The 15,822-nt window shown below is 31.3% G+C and overlaps 1 long non-coding RNA gene across 1 annotated transcript; it reads left to right on the forward strand.

Annotated features, from left to right (window-relative positions):
* Positions 1–833: 833 nt before the first annotated feature.
* Positions 834–5,333, forward strand: LOC143056676 (uncharacterized). Its single transcript, XR_012972456.1, has 2 exons — positions 834–1,033; positions 5,050–5,333. It is a non-coding gene; the product is annotated as an uncharacterized LOC143056676 (long non-coding RNA).
* The last annotated feature ends 10,489 nt before the right edge of the window (positions 5,334–15,822 follow it).

The raw sequence follows: 15,822 nt of genomic DNA on the forward strand, positions 1-15,822 counted from the left end.
CCCTAAGTACTTTTGAACAGTTATATACGGAAGTCTTGCTTATATATATGACTTAAAATATAAAAAAAGAAGATGTGGTATGATTGCCAATGAGACAACTATCCACAAAAGACCAAAATGACACAGACATTAACAACTATAGGTCACCGTACGGCCTTCAACAATGAGCAAAGACCATACCGCATAGTCAGCTATAAAAGGTCCCGATAAGACAATGTAAAACAATTCAAATGATAAAACTAACGTCCTTATTTATGTAAAAAAAATGAACGAAAAACAAATATGTAACACATAAACAAACGACAACCACTAAATTACAGGCTCCTGTCCGTCCGATGACGGAAACAAGACTCGCGCGGACGTCTTTTTTTTTCTTTTTGTCTCCCAAAATAACCTAAACTGAATAATCATAAGAATGGAAGACAGATGCAACTATGCATGGTACCTATAGGACACGGGGGCATAATGATTAATTTATTGTGGAAGGAAAAGAAGCGACACACAAAATGAGGTCTTCTCGTTTGATAGTATAGAAGATGTCTGACTTTAAGCAACATGTACAGCAACATACAAGAATGCGATTTTGTAGATTGATTGTGTAAACAATGAGATTTCCAAAAGCTATAAAACATATCACTTCCATTTTTTTTCAATTTTACTTATATTAAATTCATATATTATATTTTGCACGAATTGTCAAAAACGACAAAATTATTACCATAATTACAAAAAATCATGATTTATATGTATATGTAAACAAAAACCACATCGTTAGCAAAACACGACATAAATGATTGTATACCTTACATAGGTAAGGGCTTATTAATTGAAAGTATGTCATCTATAGATATTAATCAAACACCTTCGAGAAATCTATTCTATGTCTCATGACTTATGTGCCTATTTATAAAGGGAGGTAATTAACAGGTGATCTCATTTTTTGTAGGACTTTCTTGTAGTAGACACAAAGCAGCTATGAAGACATATCTTCAATTATCCGTTTTAATTGTGGCTTTAGTTTTCATGTGTGCTTGTAAGTATATTAAATATATGAAATATCTTTAGCATTTACGGAAAATTTTGCATACTCAATATTTAATTATCAGTTTTGATTTTGGTATTAGTTTTCATGTGTGCTTGTAAGTATATTGAGTATCTTTTAGATTAGAAATTGAAAACAATATATTGCATACTCAATATCCATAATATTATTAACACATACAATGTAGATTTGTTTTTGTTTGATAAAAAAAAAAATGGTATATATCCAAGATTAAAACAAGTAAAACAATTATGCGTCAAATAGTTTATCTAGTAAATTCAAGACAAAAACAAATAAAACCATTACTCGTAAGGGCCAATACGTACATAAAGGTTCTACTACATGGTCAAACAGTATGAAGTTCGAGAAATGTTATTAGAAAGTTTGAAATCAAGCACGCCACATTTTAGCCCTTTTGCAATATTCGGTTGAATATTTTAAATAGCATTTCCTTTTTAATTAAATATTACACAGCAATTTTGAATAACTTAATCAATTATACACGTTCAATACGATGTCAAACTACTTGAAACAAATCCGAATACGAGAGAACATGGCCATTCGGGGAGTTTACTGTTTTCCGATGATTAAGTCGTGTATAGAAAGCATTCAACAGTAAACTTTCATTCGCAGTTTTTTTCAGATTAAGGTGGTACCCAACACTTTCATAAAATTTTGTCTACTTTGACCCTTTAACGAAAATATAAAAATTTCAAAAGTTTTGAACCAACCGTTTTGTCAGGAAAATAACACTGGTTATATAGCAGTTTGACAAACATCAATTTTGATCATTGAGAAGCTTACTATTCCTTTTACAACACAACTTAATTAAAACGTTTAGCTGACTTTACAGAGTTATCTCCCTGTAGTGTTAGGTACCACCTTAAAATCTTTTATTTACTTATTTACGTTGCTCTTGCTTGACAAAGTACCAGGATGTTCACAAAGTAGGTAACATGTCGAAAAATATAAATTCCTGAGTCAAAATTCGGTAATATGAAAATTGTCTCTTAAATAATTTAACATATGAACATTTACGTGAGTGGGAAAGTTAGAAGAATAATGACCGTGTCACACTATGTAATGATTTTATTTTTGATTTCTGCAAAACAACTATTTCCCTTTATCATATTTAAGAATTATTGTTTAAATTCTATGAGAGGAGAAGGATATTAGAATTTTAGGCAATAAAGTTTTGAACAAAACATATCTATAGTAACTTTGAATTAGTTCTAAAGACATGGATAAATGTTCTTTTTTCGAGAAACCGTGCCATATGTCCTTATCTCATATAGCATGTATAGCTTACATAGATAAGCATCTCTCTAAAATAATAGAAAGACCTCGCCACGATAAGAATTTGGAAAACTTTATCAGTTAACTTTTGGAAAAATCTCCGATATTCAAATTGAGACATAAATCTATAGTTGTTTTCGCTTCTAACTATTTTGTTTTAAATGTTTACTTCTTTCCAGTATGGTCTCTTTGACCTGCTCCGATTTGCTGTTATTACATCTTTCAAAGTCGATCTGAATTACTTTGCAAAGAATTTCACCTAAACAGATGCTAGGGGCCGTCTTAAACTTGCAGTGACGTGAATATGTTTTTGTTCAGTGTTAAACAACGCCTTACTGCTTTGAGAAAAAGGGCAGCACCACAAGCGCTATTCCATTGTTTTTGTGTGTGTATTTTTGCTGTGTATGTACTGAAATTATGACATTGATATATACCCCATATCCTTTATTTGTTCGTGAATGTTCCTTGCATATATTCTTAGATCAAAAGTGTCGATCCAAGCAAGTTTAAAGTTTAAAAAGGTTTTTTTTTGTTTTTTTTAACAAAATCGTAAGATTTTTCTACATACATGTATCCTATTATTCTACATGTATCAGTTATATTTTACATCAGTTTAACGTGTAAATTATATGATGTAATTTATCTGTGACCTTTTTATAATTTATGTCTTGATCCCTAGTTTTCCTTTTGTCTAATTTTGTAATAAATTTATTAAGTTTACCACAAATTCTACATTTATTATATTAACAAAAATTGTAATTTTTTATTCACAATTGCCACTTAAATAAGTCAAGAAGAACTTTGAACCACATTCACATGTAACACAAATGAGCAACTTTAATCTTGATAAAATGTTTTAAAAAATGGGTAGATTTGCTAGTTTGGTAACATTTCATTTTCTAATTTCACAACTGTCTGACTGCTCACGACAAACGTTGGCATAGAGAGTAACAATAGCAGAGAAGAACATAAGCCTACAACAGCTACAAATGAAATAAATAGAACGTAAAACAACCATTCACCGATTCCTTCATTATTACATTGAAAAACACCGACCAAATCGCTTAAAAAAAGAATGACCGTTGTCATGTCTAAACCAAGCAAGAACAGTTGCATATGAGCTCAAATAAAATATCTTAATTTTTTTTATATAACAACGATATGTTCAAAACAATCCAAGATTCAATTGATGTCACAAGGATTTCAAATCATAAATCTTAGGTGGTACAAACATAATATAAAATAACATGTGTAAATGTATTAAAATTACACAAAAGTCATTGCAGGGAGACATATATATTTGACAAGGTGATAAGAACATGCCTTTTAAATTTTATCGGATATTAATCAGACAAGCTACTCAATTTATCATAACTAATGAATTACAACATAATATGGTTTTGTGTGATGGTGTGTCACTTAACGTAATTTCAAGTTCTTAATCACTAAGATATATTTAAGTTATAAAGTTTTCAATACTTCTTTTATTTTGAAAAAAATAGGATGAATTTGAACTATGTAAAAGCTTTCTACATGACAACTTAGAATATGACAGCAATAACTGCTTCGATTTGACACAAATTCGTATAACTGTTTAATAACATACTAAAACGTATATGTCCATATAACAAAAAGATATTCAAAAGAAACAATTAACAGGTATGGACTCGTTAAAATGTATCAGCATATCTTCGTATTTTATATTAAAAATATCTGTTCAAATTGTCTTAGATTAAAATAAATATGTAAATCATTATTATTCCTGTAGAATAGGTATTTTTATGTGGGCCCCTACTTTCACTTTTCATTGTTGACATTCTTCTCTTTTTTACTTACTGCACAGACTTAATATATACAAAGTCAATCTACAGATAAGTGTCACATTACGTAAAGGTCGCAAGAATACGGATTCAAATGAACTTGAATTACTGACTTGCAAGCCAATAATTCATCATCGAAGTTTCTTATAAAGCATTTAACAAAACTGACAGCCAATAATCAAATGTTACTTCGATATTCCGGTTTTATCAATGTATCTATCATAGTTAATGCTATGCAAGATATGATAAATTGTCAGTTGTCGTTAATTAACAATTTACGAATTGAACTAGATATACATATTTCATTCGATATTATTTTTATTTAGTATAAAATGAAAGAACTCATTGATATATTTGGTTAATCTGTACGCCGCCTTTGTTTGTATAACTCGAGAAGTGTTAAGTTACTTATACATCCTTAGCTTTCAATAGTTATGGACTGAATGTTCCTGTTGAAGGTAAATACCAAAAAATGCTTCCAACGCATTAAATTTATAAAGTGTTACAATTTATATGCCCTCATCGCCACTAACTTAAATTACGAACATACATTTAAAAAAGGAGATATCCAATTCGATTACAATAAACCAAAGACCAAAGGACACGGATGCAAACACCAATAGGTAACCATGTCTGCAGAATTTATTTCTCTTAGTAACCGAAACGTCTGTAATGGAGATCATATGTACTATTTGTATTTGTTGACCTAAACAAATAAAATCTAAAGTCACAGACAAAAACAAAAAGACAATAATTTATATGACATGCAAATCAGTACATTTAAAAAAAAATTATAATATCAACATCATTGTATTAACCAAAGTCATATAGTTGCAAACATCGATACAAAAACCCTTTTCTCCACACTAATATGTCGTATTACTATTTTAGGTACAGTTTACGCTCAACAAGAAAATGAAGCTGAGTGTCGCTGTGACTACTCCTGCGATGACAACACTGAAGAAGAAGGTTCAGATTACATGGCTAGAACCCAATGTGATAACTACTATCATAAATGTTGCATTCTAATGAAGTTCTGGGTTGATTATCCATCGTCAAATACTTTTGGATAATAAACTAATTAGTGCACTGGTAGGATGTTACAACAAAGACAGATTTACAAATACTGATTACAATCATGGAACGTGACATTTTGTATTAAAGTTTATATTTTATATTTTGTATTTCATATTGTTATATTAGGGAGCTACCATTTGATTTTTATGGGGGGGGGGGGGGGGGGGGTTGGGGGGGGGGACTAGGATGAAAAATTTTGTCCTGCATTTTTTTTCTCACTTTATTCGGTCCTGCCTTTTTTTATTAGTTTATCCTGACTTTTTTTTACCTAAATTGTCATCCTGCCTTTTTTTTTTGCAAAGTGTCTCATCCTGCCTTTTATTTTTACTCAAAACTCCTGTCCTGCCTATTTTTTTCAAATTTCATCCTAGCCCCCCCCCCCCCCCCCCTCCCCATAAAAATCAAATGGTAGCTCCCTTAGCGTGTATACAAATGGAATAGGTTATCGTAAAACAGTCACATACGCATTTTTATCACACAAACATATTTATAAATACTGATTACAGTCATTCAACATGACATTTTGTATTTAAGTTTATTTGTGTAGTTCATATTGTTATATATAAGCGTGTAAGTGAAAGAATGATATATGATAAAGCAGTAACATTCTTATAACAATGTATAAAACGGACACGAACATTAATATTTGGTGTGGAATGACAATTAAGTTCCAAAACAAATTATATAAATTGCTTTTGATATAGTTTTATTCATCTTTATCTTATGAAACAATCTCATAAACTGACACCACCTCTCTGAAATTTATGTTTTCTGTTTTCTTATTATTGTGTAAACACATATCACAAATACACTTAGTTTTCTTACATTAAAAGTGTGTTGTGTAATGGTTGCGTCTGGTTCAATGGATTTATGCAACCGGGTTCAAATAATCAACAAAACTGATCCCAGGAAAAAACATCAACTTTCAATCTTAAATATTATTAAAGATGACAGGCTTTTAATCATTTACGCCTTACGTACGTTTCATCTTCAAACGACTCACGAAACAAACATATTAAACAGAAGTATGAACCAAATAAGGTTAAGATTCATTTTCAGATTTTAGAGATACAATCACTGAAACTATGACTTGGTTGCAGAGGCGATGGTTGCAAGTCGTTGCATACAAAGCCGCGATAAAATTGAAAATATCGTTGAAGCCCATTTATGTCCAAACTATTCCAAAAGGTTTAGACAATTAAAGCAAAGGTTATATTTTTTTAGGCAAAAATTCAAACAATTCAGTTTTGTTAACAGTTAAATTATATATGAAAATGAACATATCATTGATAATTCATGTTAACATGGTTAACGCAAAAGTGCACATACGCACACATATATCATCTTTTTTGTATCAGATTTCCCAAACTTATATAAGACAATTGAAAACGACAGATATAAGATATCAAATACCCTGTGGACACCCGGATTAAAAGAGATGAACAACAAATTTAGTAAAACTATTTATGTTTAGTTTTTAAACGAAAGGTGTCCCTTGTTTTCCCCCAAAATTGCAAACATAGTAAAATTCTTTTAAGCTTTTCAAAGTAGGAGTATGTTAATTGCATTAATAAATAAATCACATGTATAATCTGGATGGTTTAATGCAGAAATGTTGCTGGTTATGTAGCTATGTCGTAATAAACATGTCAACATTGGCATATTTAATATATATGGTATGTAGACAAACTGGATATCAGCTAAGGTCTTACTCCAAAAAGATATTTTACCTACAGTTGCAATATATCATTTAGGCTTATAACTTAATCATGTTAATATTAGAGACAAGATTTTAGAGTAAGGCTTATTTGGCAGTATTTGCATTGAATGCAAGAAATTTGAATGCTTTGCAAATATATATCACCGATGAGTCTTATGTAGACGGAACGCGCGTCTGGCGTACTAAATTATAATCCTGGTACCTTTGATAATAACTATTTACACAACTGGGTCGATGTCTGTGAGTCTTATGTAGACGAAACGCGCGTATGGCGTACTAAATTATAATCCTGTTACCTTTGATAACTATTTACACCACTGGGTCGATGCCACTGCTGGTGGACGTTTTGTCCTCGAGGGTATCACCAGTCCAGTAGTCAACATTTCTGCGTTGACATAAATATCAATAATGTGGTCATTTTTATAAATTTCCCGTATACAATAAAGGTTTATTTGTGGCACATATGCGCATTTCCCTTGGTAAACATATTAATTTAAAATGCAAGTTACATCTAAATCTGTAAAAGAATAGCTATAAATATACTTGTTGAGTTCTCATTTCACAGATGCAAGGATTATTTACGTCAAACTATTAAAACTCATATGACATGCCGTTGACGTGAATATACGTGTAGGGGCTTCTAGTATGATAATCAAATATTTTTTTGATAATGTTCACAAAAACCGAAACGCATAAATAGACAATAATAGTGCATTGACTTGACATATCAACGATATAAGGATGAGGCTTAGAAACGGGGAAATGCGAGGCTGTGCCGAGCATTTCCCCCGTTTCGGGCCGAATCCTTATATCGTTGATATGTCAAGTCAATGCACTATTATTGTCTTTATACTGCAATCTAAAAAAAAAACATTTTCAATTGTTGTTTATTGTGTTAATGTTATTTATTTGATTTAAATATTGGGAAAAATCCCCCTTTAAAAAGGCCTCATGTCACACAGACGGAGAAATATATAACACGATGAAATGTACATCATTACCGCAATCAATGATGAACGAATTCGTTGCAGACTAAAATATCAACAATAAACATAAAACATAATGATTTATAGGTTGCAAACAAAAAAATATTAATAAGTGAAATATGTTTTCCCAAAAATTGCAAAAGAAACAGGTTTGAGTCGTTAAACGCATCGTTGTTTACTTTGGAAACAAGAACAGGTTGAAGAGGTCGTATGAATAATTAAATATAATTTCGACAATTTCTATTTAAATATTCACGAGGAAAAGTGATATCAGGTCAGTAACTGTATATGGCATAGAAATATACAGTCAACGCATTTTGACTGCTCAAATAGAAAGAGTGCAGTATAATTAAATTTATTGATTAATCCGACATAAATGTTTCTACTTAACGAACAAGTAATGATTTGCAATGATCAGTTAACAACAATATTTAATCAATCAACCCCAAAATACACATATAAGTGTTAAGCTTTTGCTTATAGAAAATTAGAAAAATTGAAAATTGATGTAAGATATAGAGACAAACCATAAAAACACGTTGACAAATCAATCTTTAGATCACAATGTCATCTTTTGTGCGTTCTTTCTAAATACATATACAGAAGACACTTTGGTGAGCAAAAGTACTACACTGAACATATGTATAATAAATATAGTTCAACTGTGCCGTGGCTCTAGATTTTAATCGCGTAGATTAACAATACGGTAGAATTTTATGTTTATTTGAACCTGAGGGAACACATTAACTATAAGAGGAAAACAATAGAAACACAGATCCGCAACTGACGACAACATACATAGCAACTGGCATATTCCTGACTTGGTACACGACATTTTAAGAAAAAGAATTACATGTGAGTTGAACCTGGTTTTATGGCAAGCCAACACTCCTGCTTATGTGGCGTTGATAGAGAATTAACTAGGAACATTTTTCTCCATGAATCACCGTGGCTCGTTTACTGTGTACCATTCAACGAATTCACACTTCAATAGACACATAACTCATATATCTAATATAGCTGACTACCTAAAAGAGCCTCATGTGACAATTACATCTGCAAGAGTACTTACATTCTGTAAAACGCATTGAGCAAATAACTATTCAGATTTATGATTTGTTTCTCCAGACCAAATGAATATTGGTCAAAAGGACTATCACATTAGTTGTGTTGCATATAGAAAATGAGATAAATGAATAACATTTTTTTTTTGCACTTCGGTGTTCTTGTTGTTCCTTTCTTTTCTTCTTATAGTTGATGTATTTCACTTGTTTTGGTTAGTAAGCTTGATTTGTTTTTTCTCAATCGATTTATGACTTTTGAAAACCGACCGTATACAACTGTTTGCACTTTCTTTATACTTTAACACACATAATGTCTAGGCCCGATTATATAATCGTTTGTTAATGCCCATCTGGTGCAGAATTACTTGTACCATTAATGTTTTTAATTATTTCTCATTGATTAAAATACACTGCGTTGTTGAAAAGAAAATTTAAGTATAAAAGGGCAAAGTACACTATGTAAGTAAATATGAATACCAATACTTATTCAAAACAGGAAAAGATACTGAAGGGCGAATTAACAAATTCAGGTCGGGAAAAAAACTTATCCCCGACTTAGTATATTTCTAGGATTTTGATTTGAAAACGCACGTCGTTACAAAACCTATAGCCCCTGTGTGTTGCTAAAACATTTCAGCGGACGTTGCTTACCTACCCATTACAGCGGGGAACTTCACACGCGTTTTCCTTAGTATCATTGTTGTTCCTTATGATATATTGAATACTGTAAATTATCCATGTTGTCTGTTTATTTAGATACTTAATCCACTAACGATTTAATCTTATTATTTCGATTAGTCGTATATACTCATTTTTGTAAATACATCACTATGCTGCCACATTGTCAATGAATAGGACTACTGACCTAGCTACGCAAATAACCCACGTTGACGTCACACTGTCTATGCTATAACTCTAACAACATTGAGCGCTTAATTCGGTACATTTCAGTTTCTCTCTGTCTAGATTAAAACATCTTATATATGTCTACCTGTAGGGTTCTACCAAAGTTCGTACCCTACCCCCCCCCCCCCCCCCCCCCCCCCCGTCAAAAATATGTCAAATTCCCAAATTTCAATAAAATATATTTAAAAGATGGAAAAAAAGTTGCTTTCACGTTTTTACTTGTTTTTTTATTTGAATAAAGGTGTTCCTGTTGTTCCTTTTTTCCCTCTTAAAGTTGATTTTATTCACTCGGTTTCAGTTAGTAAGCCGGATTTGTTTTTTTCTCAATCGATTTATGACTTTTGAACACCGGTATACAACTGTTTGCACTTTATTTAACGTTTACTGTAAACGTTTTGTGTATATTTAAATATATTTACTTTTGTTGAAAGACGTGTATAATATCAAATCATAAAAATGCCAATTGTTTAGTCTCAAAGAAAACTTGTAAGATTTCAGCGATTTTTGTTGAATAGGTGCTATTTGGGTACTCGGTACAACTTGGGTACTGTGACTGTCAATCTGGTGCAGTACAACTTATACCGTTATTTTTCTAATAATATAATTGATTAATTGTTCTGTTGTATTTACAAGAAATTTAATGTTTTTAATCATTTAAGCATTGATTAAATGTTCTGTAATATTTAAATGAGATGAAAGTTGTCCATCTGTGATGTATTAACATGTTTGTTAAAAAGTACAAAATATACCGAAATGTCATCATTTCATTGGATACCCAACATTCATAACGTACTATAAATATCTACAATTTCCGATTTCTTGCCTCAATTACAATTTTGCCGAAATCAACGTTCACATAATTTTTATTACTTGAATTGAAATGAAGATTCAGTGTGTAGCTGCATTACTTTGCTTGCTTATGTTTTTACATTCAGAAGGTAAGTGTTCGATTCGATTGTTTTATAAGATCTGTTATAAGTATGATAGTCAGTTCCCGCAACTAGGAATAAAAAAGAGGAAAACTCAAACGTACAATTATGTTATTTTGCATATCAGCATAATCATATACTTATATAAGATATTTTTAATTAAAAAAACAAATTTTCATTTTTCAACATCTTGTTTAACATCAAATAAAGCATACAGTGCGATAAGGTCCTTATTTTGCAAAATTATCTATTGGAATCAGAATTTAAGAGCCAGTCATACAATTGTAAAGTTAACATAACATTGAATCTCAATAGGTTAATTGTTCTGTCTAAAATTCACAATAGGAAAATACCGGGGCAGGGGTCATTACAGAGGATGGACCAAAGGGCATTACAGAGGATTGACCAGAGGGCATTACAGAGGATGGACTAGAGGGCATTACAGAGGATTGACCAGAGGGCATTACAGAGGATGGACGACCAGAAGTCACTACACATCGAGTTACAATGGCCAATACGAACATGGTGGTAAAAGATACTATCATCACAAATACAAAAGCCAAGGTAACTCACCTAATTCGTGTGAAGGTAAGCATCAAATAATTTCATTAAATATTAGATCTGTTATATAGACAATAACTGTTCAGTGTCTTTAAATATCAGCTGTATGTGTACGAGGCTAGGAAACAAGGTGTATGCGAGCTTTTATCGAGCTACTACACCTGTTTCGAGCCGAGTATAAATACAGCTGATATTTAAAGACACCAAACAGTTATTGTCGTTATCCTGCAATTAATTCTGTATATTATTTGTGTTTTGAAAGACACAAAAACACATGTTTGCATTTATTTTCGATTTGAAATCCCTTGAGGCCCGTGTAGTTATACGATACAGTAATCACACATTTAGCTGAAGACGGGTTCGCAAACAAAACGAATTTCAAATGGTCAACAATTATACATCGCTCAAGGTGAATAATTATCTAACAACTAATTTCAACAGTAAAAACAAATAACAAAATATTGTCCAATTTGAAACAAGAGTGTACGAGTTGTCCTTCGTACGCTTCAGACTCGACATTCACTAAACATGCATGCTGAAATTGACATGGTTTTTTTTTGTTACACAATCATATACATTCAAGTTTTGAAATCGATAGTTGTCATCGTACAAAAGAGTGCTGTTCATGTGTGTATGTTATCAGTAAATTGGTGAGATTCTTATTGCTCTAAAGAAATATTTGAAAACAAACACTTTACAGAACGTATAAAAGAAATCGTTAATTCGCAATTAATACGTCATTGGAATGCAACTGCAATACACATTCTGAGGTCACGCAGGTTCATACAATACTCAGTCCGGCAATGGGCGGAGATTTAAACCGATATCTGTATAGTATAAAGATACCGCATAGCGATATCTGTAGGGTTGTATCTGTATAGTAGAGCACCCAATTGCAGGATTAATACATGTATTTCGTTAATGAAGATTTAACATCTGATATAACTTGGTAAGAATATATTTTTGTGTGTTTATACCAACTTGATAAGAATAGACCAAAACTACATGCTGTTCAATCTGCATTCAGTATGATCATACTACATATATAACATTATGACAGTTATCAATTAACGGCAACTATAAATAGATAACAATTAGGGAAATAAGTATACCAGCAGGAAGGTTACACAATTATACGGAAGCGTATTAGCGCCACACAACTTTTTTTTAATAGTTGTTCCTATATTTGCGTTATAACGCAAACATTTGCGAAATAACGCAAACCTTTGCGATATAACGCAAACCTTTGCGTTATAACGCAATTCCTTGCGAAATGACGCAAACCTTTGCAAAATAACGCAAACCTTCGCGATATAACGCAAACCTTTGCGAATAGCGCAAACATCTGTTTTATTTTATTTCTTATTTAAAAATCAAAGGAAAGAGCAGTTATTAATTGAGGAGGCTGTATATATTAAAATTTATTACCTTTGTAGTGATTGCAAAGTAAAATGCTTGAATAATTAGAACATATCATTGACTAATATTGAGCAGAATAATATAAGAAGATTTGGTATGAGTGCCAATATGAAAACTCTCCATCTAAGTCACTATTCGTTAAAGTAAACCATCATAGGCCAAAGCAGCAAACTATAACGGTCCCCAAAACCGATATCCATGTTATTACTAGTATATATAATACAAAGAAAATTGAGAAATATTCAGGTTTTACCGATAAAAAAAAATCAACCCTGCTGATATAGCTATAACAGAATAAAAATATACTTCGAAAGTAAGCTCTCGTTTGAGAGGTGTGTAAAGTTGGTTAGAAATAAGCTACCCTTTGGCAATAAATGTATAGAATGAAGATGTTTTATTAATAAATTATGTTCTCTCCATTCAAATTGCTACCCAAGCATCTTACACATACTTCACTATATTGAAATGAAAATTCAATGACTTTCCATAAAAGAATCTTTAGATATCATATTCTGAGATTTATTCTTGCTTCAAAATTAAAAAAAAATGTTTCCTTGTTAATTCATTTGAAAGCAGAAAGACCATTATGCTATTTGACTTGGAAGTTTAACAATTGTATGACATTGTTTTTTGATCTTTTAATTTAAATATGCCTATATACTACACTATATCTATTTTCTTGTTAAATTATAAACTTTTCTGATGCACTAATCAGTTTTAATTTATGTATAATTTCACTTCAAGTATTCCAGTATTCCATTGCATATTTATCATAATGATTTGGCCTTGTATGTATGTTTCTTTTTTATCTACTAGTAAATCACAACCGAAATGAACGACAGACGGACATATATGCAAAACTTAATGATTAATTAAAATCAAGATGTTTGCGTTATAACGAAAAGGTTTGCGTTATATCGCAAAGGTGTGCGTTATTTCGAAAAGGTTAGCGTTATATCGCAAAAGTTTGCGTCATATCGCAAAGGTTGCGTTATAAGGTAAAGATAGGAAGAAAAATATAAATAAAAATGCATGGCGCTAATACGCTTCCGTACAATTAGTTTTTTTTTTTTTTTTATAAACTTAGAAGTGGACCTTATGTATATATGTATATATAACTGTGACGAACACCAATTAATGAAATAATTAAAAGTTTTATGGTTCTTAACATTATTATTAAAGTGTCTTCTATTTCAGAAAAAAAGAAAAGTCTGAAAAAATGACTCTTCATCTTTAGTATGTTTTTGAAAATGACGACCAGCAAATGTGCAAATGAAATAAATGATTCTTTAATTATGTTTACAGCTCCCTGTAAATCTCTTCCAACGACATGTCCCGATGGATATACGAAACTCTTTGATCAAACTGTAAGCCAAAATTGTTACCTTTTCGGAGGGAATACTACGCTGAATTTTACAAGCTGGCATGTTGCACTTGTAAGTTTGTCAAATTATCCATATTACACCTGTTGCTTTGATAAACTTTCCTTCAGGTTTTTTTTTGCGTGTAATTTATCGTGTTGGTCTATTTGTCGTTTTTGAGTAATACAGAATGCGGTACTAGTATTCAATACACGGTGATACACTGATGCCTTTTTCATATTTGGAGTTCGTACAATTCACCAGTTTGTGCTTTATACCTTAGTATGTCTCTTTTTAATATATTTATGATGTTTAAACATCAACAAACTATTGTTACCTTAATTCAAATGCCTGTACCAAGTCAGGAATATGACAGTTGTTGTCCATTCGTTGGATGTGTTCTATTGTTTGATTTTGCCATTTGATTAGGGACTTTCCGCATTGAATTTTCATCGGAGTTCAGTATGTTTGTGATTTTACTTTTTATAATAACACTAATTTGAGAGGGTTTTTGAACAGTTAAGTATCCCTGAAAGGAAATATTTGTACCCTTTTAGTTGTAAATGTGCCGATCTCATATTTGCAGGCGAGATGCCTTAATACACCTGGTGCCTACTTGTGGATTCCAGAAACACCAGAAGAGGCCGAAGCAGTTAGAGTCAAATTCAACATAAGTAAATCTTTATAAATATTTATTTCACGAGCGTTTTTTGTTTGTTAAATAAGAATGTTATACATGTAGGATCCTCAAAATAAAAAAAAAAGATGACCAAAGGCATAACAAATAACAGAAAAATTAATTGACTAAACATGTTATCTTCAGGCAGATAATTAATTGATTACAAAAACATTTTTCTAATCCAGTGATAACATGGCTTACCATTCTTTCAATGTTGAACTGACAATTATAGAGTATCACAATAACACCATGATTTTCGATTTGCGTAGTTTTATTGGTTAATAATATTCGTCATTTCAACATGAACCAAAAACTTATTAAATCAATGTAGGTTAATATGACAGAAATATTCGAAAACTTAAATAGAAACAACAGCCAAACCAAACATAAAAACAAAAAAAAGGAATGAAAATCATGTGGTTTAGATGCTATTTTTTAATTAGTTGTATTTTCCATCTAATATAGACCATGAAACTTAACGGTGCGTCAGGCGTATTAAATTATAAGCCTGGTACTTTTTGATAACCATAGACAATGTGTAATATTCAATTTTAATTGAATATAGTTTTTATATGAGTCTTATTCAAGATATTGATCAGAAATGGGCACAAATATATGGTCTCAATATTCAAGTTCTGTTTCAGTGCCGGCATTTTTTATAAACAAATATACTGCAATACATTTTGTAAAAGAGTTAGAGATTCAAAATGAATGCAAAATATTTGCTTCAAATCTGATTTCGTTATGCATATGCAGATTTTTTTCTATAAAATTAATGATTAAATGTTGCCAATTTTATTTGCTCTTATAGTTGAAGACGACTTTGACGTATATACCGGTGCAAACAATCTACCTGATAATAATACATACGTTTATGCAGTAACAAATGACTCATTTGATTGGGACAACCTTCCATTTGGAATAAGTATATATAGTTTACCATTTAAATAAAGATAATGTAC

The sequence above is a fragment of the Mytilus galloprovincialis genome, chromosome 13 (assembly GCF_965363235.1).
Source record: "Mytilus galloprovincialis chromosome 13, xbMytGall1.hap1.1, whole genome shotgun sequence".
NCBI classification, from domain to species: Eukaryota; Metazoa; Mollusca; class Bivalvia; order Mytilida; family Mytilidae; genus Mytilus; species Mytilus galloprovincialis.